The 12,159-nt window shown below is 37.2% G+C and overlaps 1 long non-coding RNA gene across 1 annotated transcript in view; it reads right to left on the bottom strand.

Moving 5' to 3' along the window:
* Nucleotides 1–365: 365 nt before the first annotated feature.
* LOC146432303 (uncharacterized) overlaps nt 366–12,159 on the bottom strand; it is a 29,288-nt gene continuing 17,494 nt past the window's right edge. The window contains exons 3-5 of the long non-coding RNA XR_014854411.1: nt 6,537–6,680; nt 1,772–1,886; nt 366–603 (exon numbers count right to left, since the gene is read on the bottom strand). This is a non-coding gene — a long non-coding RNA (uncharacterized LOC146432303). The remainder of the gene's footprint in view (nt 604–1,771; nt 1,887–6,536; nt 6,681–12,159) is intronic.

Genomic DNA, 12,159 nt, shown 5'->3' with positions numbered 1-12,159 from the left:
AGACAGCAGTTGCTAAGGAGAAACTCTATTAGTTTGTAGTTCACATTTAAGATTGCTGTGAGCAATTTCCCTTAGAGTGAGTCAAAGGCTTTTTTGGAAGCAAAGCACTTCCCTCACCAATAATATCAGTGATTTAAAGAAGCAGGTTCAAAAACATTTTCTATATTACTTGTAATCTAAAACCAATTAAGTTCAAACACAAAAATTTCAGCTCTGTTGTTTTAAAAGGCTGAGGAATAGAAAAAATATATACAACACTTCCAAAATCATTTAAGTGATAGAGGAGCTGCATTCCCACTTTCACAAGTGAATTAAGATGCATGGGAGATTTTGAAAATTGTAATAAACTGACAATAATTAGGCATTTGTGTGAATTATACTTTTTATCCCCATTTAATTATTCACTTTTACTCACTTCCGTGATTAATTAGATTTTGTTTTGAAACATTATTCCTAACAGCTTACAATAAAAGATATACTAACTACTTGCAGTGTAAGGAGGTTTATATAAGTCCCTTGATGGAGCTCAGAAGAAATACAGCCTTTAACACTTGCCTGAGGAGTCACAGCAGGAAAAGGTGCTTACAGTGGTGGTCTTCTGCCCTGGAGGAAGGACAGGTGTGAATCAGGAATGGGAAATCCATAAAAACCCAGCAAATAAGAAGAAATACTTCTTTGTTCAGGTTTCAGTAAAGGAGGACTGCAGGTGCTGTTACCTTCTAGAGAAGAAAAGTTATGCAGGAGCGAGAAAGAAAAAATGTTGTAGCCAATAGGAGAAGTTTTGTTAGCTACCTGCTTTGGGAAATGGGCACTATGAAGGCACTTGGGCCATCTGTCAAAGAATCAACTATTCTAGAGAGGGATTTGTGTCACAGGCAGCAGAGAAATTGAAATGAGAAATGGCTGTCATGTCCTGAAAAAATAATGGAAAGGTTGTAATAGCAAAAACTGGGTAGGAAAAATGTTTGTGGTGGAAAAGGGGTGTTCTTCCTGGGTAACACATTTCCTACAACATCATGAACAGCTCTGGCAAACAGATACAAACCCAGCAGCACCCTGAAATGACTGTGCTGCACTTCAGAGAGAAAGCTGACCAGAGATACAGGTGTGCTCTGTCTGCTTCCTTTCTTGGTTAAATTCAGGACTCCCAAATCTGCTACACCGTTACAGCAGAGCTCTGCCTGTATGGTGATATCCCATGTGTCTGAACAACCTCCCCTTCCTCTCCGGTCTTGAACACAATTCCCTTCTTCCTTCCATTACTTTGTTTTTATTGCTGGAGGTGCTTTATTGCTGACAAACACTGAAAATTTGAAGTGTTAAAATGGAAATGAAGATAAGAATTTAACAAACCAAAGTGATTTCAATATCAACCTGATAGTTTTCCCAGCCTGACATGCTGATACACCAGGTTTCCTTTAGTATTAGAAAAGTCATCAAGCTATGATAAGGGAGACAAAATCACTTCCAGTCTCACCTGGGGACTTGCAGCTAACAGCACAATTACACATGATACAACATCAGAATATACTAAAGCAAACATTAGGAGGGTTTTTATTTATATGCATTCTGTCTATGCAGCAGTGTCAGAGTTGACAGCTCAAAAGACTTCTTTTCCCCAAACTCCTACTTTTAATAATCTGCAAACATGATTGAAGGAAGCAGTAAGAAATCTAATAAAAATGAATGCAGAAAGGATTAAGGAGACAGCTTCCTGACAATTTACAGTTCTACATAGCAGTCTCTTGCTACAAGTTGTGATAAGACAAACCTTGTTTACAGTGTGTTAATCCCATGTCCCAGTAATGCTGGTATGCAATGGATTCAACTCTCCTGCAGATCGGAGATGCTTCTGCATTAAATGAGCAGCTGCAGGTAGCAGCAGCCTGAGTGAGAGAGCAAAGGCCAAGGGTTAGTCTAGATTGCATTTTCCAATGAGCCATTCACATCCCTCTCCCTCAGAAAACGTTTGATGTAAGTTGTTTGGATGTAAATTATAAGTCAAGCTTTATTTGATCTTTTCTGGGTCAATGATTGACTTTTATTGTTCTCTAAAGAGGGAAATTTGAAAGCTGGCTTTCAGGTTTTTTCTTATAATAAAGATTTATGCGTTTTCCACAACTAAAGAGGACTCTCACATTGTGAAATACCTTTAGCCATGAACAGTGCGTTTGTGTAATACCAGGTACTCTCCTAACTCAATTCCCTCTGTGAATGTAAAATTTAATAATTCTCTTTTCAGAGCCAGTAAAAGTTCATGGACTATTACCTTTTTATCTCTGTACAGGTGTTGGGTCCTATCACTGCCTACTCACATCCAATCACTTCAAAATATTATGTAATTAGACATTGTCCAAGCTATTGGCCTCAAAAGGTAATGGTTTGACCCAGATAGGACATATGTCTGGATCTCAGAAGCCAGATTATATTCCCAGATCTGATATTTAATTTTCTGGACACTTTAGGCAGCTCACTTATTCTTTTGTGACTGTTTAATCTCTGACATTTCTTGTTGTTTGTGTGAACTGTAAGAGTTAAACACTCTCTTTTCCCATATAGATACTTCTCCTATTTTGTTTTGTAGCATCAATATTCCACTAGAAAACAAAAAAATTATGAAAATAATTTCAAAAGTTTCAAGAACCCTATGCAGAGACTGGTATTTTCAGTTTCTGCTTATTGGTAATAATCACTATTCTTCTTTTCCAGTGTTTTATTCATACACTTGAGAATTTGAAAATACATTTTTCTCTAGGCTGCACTTTACGTCGATAAGGGAAAGTTAGTTGTCCTTTAGTCAACTTTTGTTTCTGCCCAGCTTTTTCTTGGAAACAATAATCTAAGTTTCTTGTCTTTCTGCCATTGGAATGCCTGCATTCTGGATCAGCTGCTAACCAATGGGAAAGCCATGAAGATGTATTGTGTTTAATCACATCTGTCATGACAGGAGATGGTCACCTTAGCAGAAAGATCGCTATAATGGGCTGCTAATGGGCTATTAAGGGGCTTTCAAGTATCAAGATGATCATCATAAGTAAGAACTGAGAGTCATTCTTTATTTCTGTGTAAGATTAATTTTTCCCCAGTAATTCCATGGATTAATAATGCAAGGTTTGTGCACCTCAGGAACTGCTTCACGGTTTCTTACCATATGCTATGCAAATTCAATAATTAACTCTTGACTTCACCATTTAAATACAAGGTGCTACTAACTCTATTTAAGGATGGGGAAAGTACCAAGCTGAGCAAACATTCTGAAAGGAACAACTAGATTATGTATTTTAAAAGGGTCATAATTTGATCAGAGTTTTCAGAAATACCCTGAGACACACTCAGTTATAGTCCACAAACATTTTTAAATGGCAAAAATGCAGAAAGTATGTCACCTCAGATCTTTCTGTATCATTGCTTTGTTCTCAGATTAATTTCTGGATACTAACACCTCTCAGAGCTTTGCAGTCTATATCAAAATGTTCTGCATTGTACCTAAACTGGTGCTCTTAGAGTTGATATTCTTTCAAATGAAAGCAGAAAACATAGAAACTGGCATTATACATTCAGATGTGAAGTATTGAATTAATTTTGGCTTATATAACAAATGGAAAGGAAGAAAGCAGGTTCTTCGCAGTCCTAGCAGGTTATACATCTTGTAACAAACTGTCAAACAATTTGACTTTTATGTCAGATTCTTCTTTGCTATAGTTCCCAGATTCTCATGGGTTGAAACAGGTGCCTGTCACAAGCAGACAACAGAAGAAAGAGACTTACCTGCACTTAGACCTTTGAGCTTTATAGGTTATGGTTCCAAAGTTGTGTACACACACACACAAATAACCCATATACAAAGCTTCTTTTTTTTTTCTTTTTTTTCCCAGCAATACACTTATTCTCAAACTCTTCTATCCAGTTAAATATTTCTGCCTTCTTTTGGATCTGCCTCTGATCAACATGGTCAATGTGCTCTATGCTTAAAATGTCTTTCTGAAGTTGCCCTTGTGATTCTCCCTGTATTTTCTGACAATCCTGAGTTGCCCCACGTTGCCTCTCCCCCTCTTTTACTATTCCAGCACTATCTTGGAGGATAAGTGTCAGCAGGTGTAAACAGGAAAAAGGAGACAAGTGGCACCATTTTAGCATTGCTTCCACTTGAGAGGGGCTACTTTTAGAAAAGAAAGCACTTGCAGCAACTCTTATTTGATTGGCATCATTGTCTAGTGAAGCTGGCACACCATCTTGTGAGCAGGCACAATGCCATGGGAACAGATGGGCATGTGCATAGGAAGCCAAAAGATAATGTACGAGTACCAAATGTGTGTGTTGGAGGGCAAGTTTCCCAGTCAAGGAACATCAGAATGGCAGTTTATAAGCTTCTGCACCTATGTTTGAGGGAGATAACACACACACTGCCTCTTTACAATACGTGCATGGGTAAAACACTCTGGACAGGGACCCACGGGCCTGGAATTCAGCAACTGCTGAAGGATTATCAAATTTGCAACCTCCTGGAAGTAAAAGAGCCATGTAAAACCCCAACGTGGTGTCTTTACTGCTGCAAACTAGGATACTATTTCTGGCTTTGACATTGACCAGGAGGAGATAACTGAAGACCAGGAAGCAGGGGCTGTATGGAAGCATCCTCTCCAAAGTATTCCTACCAAACAAAGCTTTCTGACATGAAGTTTTTATGTGGACCATCATGTTTAATAACAGCTGGACTTAATTCCATGAATTTGTGTTACATCTTTGTGAATCCATTTATAGTTTTAGCTTCTACAATACCTGAATGAATTCTACTAGTGGATCATTCATAAAATAAGTGAACACTTTCCTTAATTTCTGTTAAACTTGCCTCATGACCAGAGTTATAGAGTAGAAGCATAGTTCTCATGTTGCCAGAAATAACTGCTTCTTATTTCTCTCTTCTATGCTGTTTGTGAATATATGGACTTCTACAACAGCCCCCTCCTGCAGGAAATTATGTTTGTATTTCACAGATATAATTTCCAGGCCTCACAAATTTCCCAGAATGGGCACAGGCAATTCTTAAGATCTAGTCAGAAATCTGGTTTTGTCTAGAATCTGGTCCTTAATTTTGTCCTGCCAACACCACCATTGCCATCATTAATCTGGCCAGCAGCAATATTATGTGGAGTAGAGTAGAAAAAAACAAATCAGAGATGTGATAAATATTCATGAGTGATACCACTCAATTCAGACTTGGCAGTATTACACATCTTCTTTAAATGGGTTTGAATGACAAAACTAAACAGATCATATCAAACAATGCCATGTTACACTTCAGTATGAAACCACTTTTTTAGCCCCCATAGCACATGTGCTTCATCAAAGACTAAAGCATAGTAGTAGAATATAAAAATAATAATAGTCTGAGGAGATAGAAGTTATTCCAAGACCTGAAAATGTGTATTTCTCACCATCATTTCCTGTCAGCCCACTGCATACCAATAAAATTACATTCAAATATCCATTCATATTCTCAACTCATTGCTAGATATTCTCTTAACCACAGCTTTTTCTTTCCCCTTTATTAGGAACCAAAGGGTAAAGAAAGATGTGACTATAATCTGTTTCCAGACCAGCACTACCAGGGTCTTTTAATACTTCTAACAGTTATACCCCTAGACACACCTGAGGTAGGACACAGTAATGCTCCTTTTGATTCCCAAGAACAACAAAAAACAAATAACAGCTCTAAGTCTAAATGCTTAGTATTTTATACCAGTACAACCTCAACAACCTCACACAGCACTTTTTTTTTTTTTTTTAATACAGATAGCATGTAAGTGGTCCTTGGTTACTTGTACAGAAAGGGCATCTCTTTGTCAATGTAGCACCACTGTAGGATATTACAACACAACAGATGAAACTGAAAAACTAAACTTCAGGGTTTGAAAACACTACAGTGTTTTCTCCAGCAACAGCATTGGATTTAAGGAATGACATTACACTCACATTATTACCGTGGTACTGCTGAATAAATGCATATGTAAGCTCTTTGTTTTAATACCTCTGACTTCTTTCAAACCATCTTTATTATAATTTTAGATATTTTAAGAGATATTATTAGGCTTCACCTCTTAACCTTTCTCTCTGAGAACAAATCCAGCCTGCTCCATTTCCTTTCCTTTATACATGTTTCCATACAAGCACACTGAAGCATATTTTATTCCCAGTAAAACTACCTGAAAGAGAAAATCTATGATCCTTTTTGGTATATCTTGGAGCATTTCGCTATTTTCTTTAGCACTCACACTAGAATAAGTGATAATCAATAGTGATATCTGCTCAAACCTGGATGGTTTGATGGAAACATTTTTGAAACACATGGCAGTGCCTGATTTGCTGTAACTTGGCCAGCTCTTCTTACCCCTGCAGCAGCAGCAGCAGCACTGTATCTTACTTACACCAGTTGGTAGTAGAAATCTATTAAACATCATTATTAGCATTTAAAAATACAGTTGAACCTAGCTGGTTTCTCTTAAATTAAAATTGCCCAGCTGCTTTAGCGCTTTTACCTTCAAATTGGAGACACCCATGGGGGAGGCCAGCTGTAGGTGTCAACAGCAACATGTGCAGCCACTGGTGTGTTCTGGTTCTGGGTTTTCACTGCAGGGAGACTTTCCCTCTGCCTGCACAGTGCCCCAACCAGCCATGGGAATCTGAGAAATAAATATAAATTATGTTACATTTCACAAACTGACTAGGGCAGTCTTCCACTATCTTGCCTAAAGACATCAATAACTTTCTTACTGTTCGTGTGTTAGATTATTTCCTCCTAGTTCTACAAAACCAGCTTCAAGAGTTTCAGAACAACAAGATGAACAATTATTGCAGTAGTGATTTTACATGATTTAGATATGCAAACGTTCACATAATGCCCTTAGCAACGTGCCAAATGTTGGCATATTTTAAAGTTCACAGGATCTAGTATATGCATTCAAAACATGCTTTCTGTACTTTTCTCTTCTGCAATAAGTTCCCTTTTCTGGAGCAGAGGTGTGTTAATTAAAAACATTTTTACCAATACTTTTGCCACAGAAAAATATATATATGAAACATAAAACTTGTTATTTTTAGCATTCTCATTTTGTTCCAAATTTATCACAGAGTGTTCTTTCATAATAAATCTAATGCTTTTATGGGGAACTTGTTCATACCTAACCCAATTTTAATTCAGTGTGGATTTGGATCAGGTAAAGTGCTGTTCACAGAGTGTATCTGCCAGAGTATAAATTGCTCAATACTAAAATGCCCACCCTCTAGAGAACAACTTCTGCAGGTACTTTATAAACAACTGCTGAGGTTACTCAACCTGTTAATTACCACTGAAAATTCAGCCTGGTATCCAAATTATGTCTGTTACAAAGAATGTTTATGCCAGAATTGTCAGCAGCAAGCTGCCTTCTACATCCCACCCCCACTGCCACTCTGCAATGCCCTTGAAACTAAGCAGATACAGTGTCAGTGAAGAATAAAATGAGGAATTCATGGGAGCACTCATATACTGCAGGTACACACTCTGTAACGACACACTCCTGCTCTGTAAGCAGTTCTTATACATCAGATGCTCACAACCTAAGTTACACACCTAAAAATAACTGCTTATGTCAGGAGGTTGTAAAGCAGGAGGAACAAGTACTACTTGCACCCAAGTCCCTAAAACTAAACAGATAAATACTCCAGCTTTAATAATCACAACAAGCACCATTTCAGAGCACAATTACAATTGATCTACTGATGAGATTGGGTTCAGAAAAGGCTACTAACAAAAATCCACACCTCAGGATAAAGTTAATGAGGCTGTCGAGGGAGCAGCAGGGCCAGATTTAGTGCCAAAAATGCACCAGTGACACTAGAGAGTAGAGGAAGGTGAAGAAAAAGAGTGCTAAGTGATAAGGAACAGTGCAGCTCAGTGACAGATAGATTTAAACTTCTTAAGTTCAATAACCACATGACAAAGGTTGTTAAATCAATTCATAAGAATTATGCTGAATCCTAAGATGCACATCAGACAAATAGCACAGCATTTAGAGTTAGGAAATATAAGCAGTCAAGAAGTTAATCTATGTGTCACGTGAAATATGAACAAGGAAGTGGCTCTCAGACTACTTGTAAGCAGTTCAGTGCCTTTCTGCTGAGCTACAGCAAATTTCTACCATCAGATGATGAAGACACCCTGGCACCCTTTCCCTGGCACCTCCAATGCAGAACACAGCCACAATGGCAGAAGATGTTGAACTCAGAAATGGTCCTTAATCAGGACACACTCAAAGCGCCACATGAAATTTCCAGTTCTGTTTCCCAGGGCTTTTGAGTAAAATTTACCAGCCATTTCACTGGGGGCAAGAAATATGGAAACGTGGTGGAATGTCCAGTAAATCATTATGTTCTAATGGCTCATTTACACTACATGTAGTTCAGAGATAAAGTCACTCTTTGGTCATTGCAGTGAAATCCTGGTACAGGAGATCATGGCAGAAGAGAGCTGTTTAGAAACCTGGAGTCCCCTCTGAGTGAACCAAACTGAACTGGAAAGTCCATATTGGAGCTCACCACTAGAAGGCCAGAGCAAGCCCTTTTTCTTAGTCCCAGAATGCAGGTGTCCAAACCCCACAAAAGGTATTAATTCTTTGCCCCAGTTAAGGAGTCATAAAAGAATGGGGAATTTTTCATAGTTGTGTCAGGCTTCAAATCTATTTGCAGTCTTATTTTGTCAAAATATTACTACTGCCCAGGGATGACAAAATCTGGTGTTTGGTAGAGCTATTGTTGTTTTTCAAATGGCTTAATATGTCGGTCAAAGCCACTGCAGAAAAAATTCAATATTGATAAATGAAAATTAATGTACTTTGGGGAGGTAATGGGGATTAGTCATTCTTCTTACCAAGTTCAGAGCTGGTATAATCCAGGAAAGGCATCTAACCAATATTGTGAAGACCTAAAGCACGGCCTGCAGCAGGAATGTGAGCTCATAAAAAGAAAAAAAAAAAAAAGAAAAGTTTTACTATATAAGGAAAATAATGAAATAATATGGATTAAAACACCTAGAGATTTTCTACATCTCATGAGGGATATTCAAGAAATGGGGTTCACAGAAGCAGACAAGTATGATGGAAGAAAAAAAACCTCTTAGATAAGGATAAATTGCCTTTTAAACTTTTGTTTATTTTCTTGAAAAGAAGACAAATAGGAACAGGCATGACAAAAAGTGTATTAAGAAGTAATGAAAGCTATAAAGAAGGTCAACTGGGAGCTTTTCTTCTTCTCTTCCATAATACAACAAAATGAGTTAGTTATTAAATTGAAGTGGGGCAAATTAGGAACTGATAAAAGGAAAATAATTTTTCTCACACAACACATAATTAGATTTTGGGACTCCTTACCGTGGCATTTTGCTAAGGCCATAAATTAAACAAGATTCGCAGAGGGAATAGATTTCACATAGATAAATTCTTGAGATACACTGTGGTTGAAACAAAGAATTTTACTTAACGCTGACAAAGAATTATTTGAAGTGATTTAAAACTCTGGGTTTTAGATATGAAGACAAACTTAATGAGCACTTCACAGATGACCCCTATTAGTCAGAATGCTGGACAGCAAAACTGGAGCTCTCCCTCAGTACAGTAATTCCCAGGTACTTGTGTTTCAAACATTACTCTTCATGGCTATAAAGATGAAAGTATGAGTTTGCACTGCCCAGTGAATAAAGACAAGTTTGGGGTCAAGGAGCTGAAGGGAAAGGGATAACTCAGGGAGCAAACTAAGGGGCTTCCCAGTTACTCCTGCTTGAGATTTACAGCCACAGCAGAGGAGATTGCATATGGAAGAAGCTTGCAGAGTTTATTTTTGCCTCCTCCATCTTTATCAGCCTCTTTTACTGTCATCAGATCATTTTTAAATGCTGGTCATGAAACAATCTGACATGGCAGTTGTCATACTAGGAAGTACAGTGATTTCTTTGTTTAAAAAAAATGGAAAAATGTGATCCTGCACATACAGAGCAAAGGTCTGTCACATGTCTTTCCTAAATGCTGTCACAGTGCCCAGAAAGGTCACTAGGCATCTCTTTTTCAGCAATAGTGGTGCTCAGGAATGATGTTTGGCCAATTGTAAAAGAACAATATACACAATTTACAGTGGTTAACTTAAAGAGCTTTTTTTTTCTGAGTGGGAAAATAAAACACTGATTATTACAGGAAAGTCAGTAAGTAGCTGCTTAAACAACTGATCACAAAACACAGAAGTGTTTAAATCTGTTTCTTCAGTTACTGGGAAGAACTGAACCATTTATGGGGGCAATTGCAAGAGAATAGCATAAGAAATAAATGGAATGGAATCAGAAAAAGGAAAAAGTTGTAAATTGCAAGGACATCCAAAACTGGAGAGATGCTGTAATTGACAGTTTGGCCAAGCAGGAATACAGTATTTTCCAAACTAAAAGAAATATCTCCCCACAAGTGTACAGAAATAGTGTATTAAGCAACCTTTGCTGGCCTACACTCAGTGATACATGTCAGGTGTTTACGTCCACAGAATTTCATTTCTTTTTGCTCTTCTAACTTACAATTCTTCATTGAACTTCAGTATTGATTTCCTTCCAAATCACATACTGTACCTTCTTGCACTATTGCTTTCTAGGTAAACGTTAACAACACTACAAGATGGAGCTGATCCAAAGTGTTTGTTAATTCATCAGTAGTGGGAAACCTATGTGTTTTCAAGCAATGCAAATTGCTTTGGCTTCTGCACAGCTCCTACTTTTTCAAACACTGATGGCAAAGAACATTTCCCAGGATTCCTATCAAGTATTCATTTTAACAGCATTAATTTATGATGCAGGTTATTCCATTCTACCCTGAACAACATGACTTATTCAAAAAGCAAGCAATTTTCCAAAGTAAATACTCATTTTCCATTCTAACAGTGATGCTCTATGTGTATTTTAAGAGTAAGGGGTTGAGTCTGGAAGACATCTTTTCTATATTTTTTTTTCTTGGGCATCATTCACTGTACTGTTAAAGTATTTGATATATCTAACCCTTCCCACAAAATTTTAAATCTGTCTCAATGTATCTATTGTAGAAGTGGAATTATGATGTAAAATCAACTTTGCAGAAGAAAGTTCTTACTTTATTTTTACTGCTACTATTTCTGCCTGATTCTCTGGACTCAAAACTCTGTAGAAAATTATAGGATCACTCACCTTAAAAAAACCAGTATTTTTCAATACAATGTTGACTTAATTATCCACAAGTTACTTAACCTCCCAAATGATTACGGAGATATGTCAGTGCAACTGTGCCCTTTGTGCTAAAATTGTCTCTTGATATAATTGATATATAAAGCAAAATTGAAGCTTGAGTTGTTGGAAGTCATGGTACAACGTGCGAGTTCACACACTGGCATGCCCAAGCTGACATTTACTATCCCAGCCAGTTTTTCTTTGTGAGATCATATAGAATGCAGGGAGAAGGGGCTTTCTGGCCAAATCTGAAGTTCTGGATTTAAGATCTGTCACTTGAAAGACCAATTAAATAAAAAACATTCAATAATATTAAAAGAAAATCACTAATTTGGACAGGGTCTCAAAGGCACTGTGGACTTTGAATGTAACATAGGAAGATTAAGAATTGCTCAGGCAGTTAAATTGGGACAACTGAAATGCTGGGGTGGAAAAGTAGGGTGTCTGAGGACAAAAAACATCTGTGATTTTGAACTAACCATGGTCTGTGAGAATTTTCAGAAAAATAAATGTTTACACTTCATTTCTAAAAAAAAAAAAAACCTTAAAAATACCTTTTATCCCTACATAGACCTTTTAACTCAGAATTATTAACTGCCAAAGAGAAGGCCAAATACAATAATTCTCTAGTTATGAATACTTATACTCTGTTGTGATAACTAATAATGTAAGATTAGCTAATTAAACACCCTCTTAAAATGAATGCTTGAATGAATTTTTAATTCACTCAGTGTTTTTAGTATGGTTCTTAACAGAGCACGGTTCTGTAGTTTATATCTAAATGGAATTTTCAGAGTCAAGATTATGCACTCCATCAACTAAGAGGGAAAAATGTGTGTGTGTGTGAAGGGGAGGATTCACAGCATCGTGTTGGTGACTAAATTATCACCAAA

This window comes from Lichenostomus cassidix, chromosome 11 (assembly GCF_008360975.1).
Source record: "Lichenostomus cassidix isolate B80296 chromosome 11, HeHo_3.0, whole genome shotgun sequence".
In the NCBI taxonomy this organism is placed as follows: domain Eukaryota; kingdom Metazoa; phylum Chordata; class Aves; order Passeriformes; family Meliphagidae; genus Lichenostomus; species Lichenostomus cassidix.
This window is presented reverse-complemented; position numbering and strand designations above follow the sequence as displayed.